Consider the following 5,228-nt stretch of genomic DNA (forward strand, 5'->3'; position numbering starts at 1 on the left):
CTGTGGGATCGAATTTCATAGTTTAACTCTGCACTGCATGAAGAAGGACCTTCTTTTATCTGTCTTGAATCTTCCAACATTTAGCTGCATTGGACGTCTAGTGTTTTGAGAGAGGGAGAGAAACTTTCCTCTATCCACTTTCTCCATGCCATGCTAGGTTTTGTGTTTAGACAGTGCTGAACTAGATGGACTTGATGCCATTCCCCTCCCCCATAAAATGTCCTCAAAGTTATCCCTCTAGCTTCTTTGATCCCACCCCCAAACTGCCAAAAAAAAGGGCAACCCCCTCAGCCCAGCACGGGTTGCAACTCCCTGTTGATCCCACTATTTAAGTGTGCTAACAATTGCATCGGTTTCATCTGCCTGTATCAAAGCCAGACTTGCCTCTGCAAAACATCTGAGATAGCCCTTCTGAGGATTTACCTGCTGTTCTCCTGGAGTGGAACCTTGTTAGGTGTTGCAAAAGAGACTGTCCAGTAGCAAAGTTTCTAACTGTGTAACTACTGAGCAGAATCTCAGCGGATGACTGTTTTAAATAATTGATGTTCCCTTCTCTGCAACAGGACTGATTTCTAAATCAGGTTTTGTGGATGTGAAGGGAGGGGGGAAGTCAGGAACACCCTCCCCCACACACTTCAATTATTACATTTTATCAGCTCCTTGTTTAGTTTGCCTGTATGTTTTCCCTCAGCTGTGCAGATCCCTGCAGCCTGGTCGCAAGATGGATCTGGCGAAGCAGAAGAAGGGGGGAAATCCCCAAAACCTTGTGATAAACCCATAATGTAATTTGCATAAGGAAATTACACATTTCCTGGGATGGTTAATTAGAACGCCTTTGTTCTTTTATTTTTATGAATCATTCATGCTTTCTTATCAGCTTGAAAGGCTGTTTCACAAATGTCAACATTAGGATTTTTGCTTCTTTCTCCATTGCCACCCACCCCACCCCCCGGTCACCCCTCCTCCAGCTGCCTCTCCACCAGCACCATGAAACACATTGAATAAGAAGGTAAATATATGTTTAATTTTATCCCATTTAATTTGCACTGGATGCATGTTAATTTCAAGAGAACAACATTGCGGGAAAATTCTCACTTTATTTATAGAACCAGCTATAACTCGGAGGCATGACTAGATTGGAGATGAGATGTAACAGCTGATACCCAAACTGCAAAACAGTCCATCAGACTGCTAGAAAGAGGTGGTTCTGTGGGGGACCCTGGGGGCAAAGATCAGGGATAAATTTGGTTGGTTCGCCTTGTGAGGTTTCCTGCCTTATTTCCTTGCCGGGGGGGGGGGGGAGTCTCAAGTACTTTCAGTGCTCCAGTGTGTTTTCTTATATTCAGACACAGTCGCGGAGCCCTTCCCTCTTTCAAGGGTACGACTCTTCCCTTCTCTAGGTACACTATTAGGTTTATTTATTTATATTCCTTGAACTGTAGAACTGTAGAGTTGGAAGGGACCCAAAGAGACATTTAGCCCAAGAATCACAGCTAAGGAATCCCTGCCCATCCAACTTCTTCCCCTTAGCTCACCACTGAAAAATGATGCTCCAGACAGCCATGATTTCCCACGCTGCCCTCTCATTCAGACAACCAGTGGGCAACTCTGGATGATTCATCATGAGAAGAGGAAGAGGGATGAGACTATGCAGCAGAATCCACTTGAGGAAACCCCCTTCCTCTGGACATGCCCAACCTTGACAAGGTGGATGACCCAGTGGCTGCTCCTTCCCAACCTGTGGAGGATGAGGAGCAGCCCAGTGGCCCAGCTTACTAAGATAGTATGGTCAAATTTGGAGGAGGAGATGTGTGCAGTGACACCTCCAAGAAGAAAGGAGACTTCCTCCTTCATCCCCAAGTGAAGTGCCTATGCTCTGGCAGTGAATTCCATCAAGGTGAGGAACCCTCATTAGTAACTGAGCTTTTGAGCTCTCACCACCTCTGCTTAAAAGCTTAATGGGGAGACTTGTTGAAGCAACTTCACAGCTTCTTCTGCTGTCTTGAGCTCTTGTTACTGTTCTGAACTCCAGGACCTTGTCCCTTGTTCTCAAATGAGATTTATTGTCAATGCTGTTTTAAGAGCAACTGAATGAGAATCTGCTTTGTACTGGTCACTGAGTTCATACCGTAACCTTTGCTAGGAGTCCAGCAAGCCTTGCTCCCTGCCCTGCTATTGTCTTTCCACCTGGCCTGGGAGGGCCCTGGGGCCCTGACTGACTCTACTAACCAAACTGAGGAGGCTGAAAAAGCTAGAGACCATCTTTGTTGTGAGCCCTTCTCAGGGTGCCCAGCTGCTCTTGGGGTGAGATACCGTTTAGGAAGTTTTGTGAAACGTAGTTCTTTCAGAGAGACTTACTCATGATTGTAGAGCTATCTGCAGAAGTACAAAAAAATGAAAGATTTGAGGTTGTATGGCTTCAATTTATTTCATTTGTTAATAGCAATACAGATGCATTTTGTCCTCCTGAATAGCAGCAGACTCTCTGGATGGGTTATCTCATTTCAGCTTCCTAGTCTGTTAACAAAATCTGTAGGTATCTTCTGCACTCTGAATTTTTGGACTTGCAACATGTTCAATATATAGGCTCTACATGTCATTCAATGCTTCTGTCTTTAGCAGTATGGAAGAATGTTATTTCCTTGTATGTTTTATGTTAAGTTTTTTTTTTAAAAAAAAACACTATGTCTTTCTTCAAATAACAATAATGGAAATGCCTAATTTTTCCTGTTTTTATTATTCTTTTGTATCTTTATTTGTTAGATCTTGTTATGACTTATGTGGAAACCATTTAATTTTACTGTATACTTATTGACATGCTTTATTTATTGTATGGGATTACTTTCGTTATGTAAATCTTTTTGTTTCATTAGCTCCCTTGACAGAGTTTAACTATGGAAAGGCGGCATACAAGTAAATGATTATGATCATCGCAAAATCATAGAATTGTATAGATGCAAGGAACCCCAAGTGTCATCTAATCCAAACGGTTGCAATGCAGGAATCACAGCTATGGCTGACTATGATAAAGGCTTTCTACATTACTACCAGTTGTTTTTAGCCAGGTAGATTCTGACACCTGGGTAAAAAGAGGTTCCTGGAATGTTTATGATTCTATAAATGCTTTGAGAAGTCAGCTCTCACAGCACAAGCAAACTTTCACTCATTTCCTGATCCACCATTGGGAGAAAGTTCCTCACAGAGGTCTGCTGGAGAAAAATCTCTCTCTTTTTCTCTTGTGTTCCATTTGCCTTGTTTTGTTCCACCCCCTGCTGTGAAAGGAGCACCTAGATGGTTCTAACACCAGCTCTGCTCAATCAATCACTTACACGGACAGCTTGAAGATTACAGCTACCATGAGTCCAGTTTGTCATGGGAGAACTCCAGGGAGGAATTCAAACTGATGCATTAAAAGATTTCCATGGCAACTAGGACTTCTGGGAATTCCTATAACCCTGCGCTTGGAAGCAGAATGAGGACTTTTGCTGAAGCCTTCTGAGCATCATGATAAAAATGTAGGAGAGATTGGGGAAAACATACAAACCCGTGCACACATCTTCATTAGTTTGCAAAATGCCTTCCAGGCATAACATATAATAATGTTTGATTAATATCGAGCAATCTGTCACTGATGAGACACATTTCTGTAGCTGTCAGCTCCCAGTTAGTAATTAGGTAGTTCATCCGTTTCAGAGGTTCTCTAACTGATGCTGACAAGTGTGGAAGCTTCAAGGAAGGTACAAACAAGAAAGCAGATAAGATGCAGTGACAGCCTGGTGATGAGTGTTTGGCTAGCAGTTGTGAGCAAATCATCCATTGTTACAAAAGGTGGAGTCCTTTGAATTACTGGAACCCCTCATGTGGTGCAAGGCATCTCTGCATCTACACTCAAAGACACACATTGCACCCTTCCACAAAGGTCCTTGATTAGTGGAGGTTGAGAAATCAGTAAGGCCTAGACCTGGCATAGGCAAACTCAGCACTCCAGATGTTTTGGGACTACAACTCCCATCATCCCTAGCTAACAGGACCAGTGGTCAGGGATGATGGGAACTGTAGTCCCAAAAACATCTGGAGGGCCAAGTTTGCCTACGTCTGGCCTAGACTTCTGGATAACTGTCCAATGATGCTCCTGTAGATGATCTCAGTGATTAAGCTGGGAAATAAGGGTTCAGGTGATCCCTGAAGTTCTGTAGACTTAGGCTGCTCAGGGCTCTGTAAATTAATGCAAGGACTTTGAACCTGGCTTGGTAGTGGATGGGCAGCCACTGCAGCTGTTTTAACAATGGTGTCACACGTTATACACCAGATGCCCCCATCAGCAATCTGGCCACCGCATTCTGCACCAGCTGGAGCTTCCAAACCAAAGGGCAGCCCCTCATAGACCACATTGCAGGAATCCAGCTGTGCTGAATGTTGCCATTTTAGTGTCCTAGTATAGATTTGGCAGTTTTGGAGTTGCATTCACCGCTCGAATGTCTTATAGCCCTCAGGTGGATCAATAGATCTTCCACTCGTAACTTTCTTTTATTACCTGTGATACCTAAATACCACAAGTCCTTCCCTTTCTGTAGTGATCTTTGTTATTCAGACTTCCTGTCACATGCATTTCTGTCCTAAGGCAATATGTGGATTCTGGGCCACTGTCACCTCTAATACCTTTGTTTCCAACCATAACCTTTTAAGAGGGGATTTCCACTTGCAATAGCTGACATGTTTCTTGTGGGTAAAGCTAATCTTGGCTCAATAAACCCCAAAGCATTCAAGCTGCAGCAAAGCATGCTGGGAGACTTCAGAGCCAATGACAAAGATTTTGACTTCCACACTGACCAACAAAATTCAGCAACATTTGAGTATTCCCATTATCATAAATTCACGGAATTGTTGAGCTGGAAGGGACTTCAAGGGTTGTCCAGCTCAACCTCCTGCAATGTAGGAAATATAGCTAAATAATTCCTGGCAGATGGTCATCCAACCTCTGATGAACAACCTCAAACAACGGAGAGTCCACCAATTTCTGAGGGAACCTGTTTCACCATCAAACAGCTCCTACCGTCAGAAAGTTATTCCTAATGTTTAATCAGAATCTCCTTTCTGGACACATGAATCCATTAGTTTGGGTCCTCCCCACTGCAGCAGCAGAAAACAAGTTCACTCCATCTTTCCATGTGGCAGTCCTTCAGATATTTGAAGATAGCTCTCATATCTCCTCTCAGTTTCCTCTTCTC

The sequence above is a fragment of the Podarcis melisellensis genome (genome assembly GCF_964234715.1).
Source record: "Podarcis melisellensis genome assembly, chromosome: 8".
Lineage (NCBI taxonomy): Eukaryota > Metazoa > Chordata > Lepidosauria > Squamata > Lacertidae > Podarcis > Podarcis melisellensis.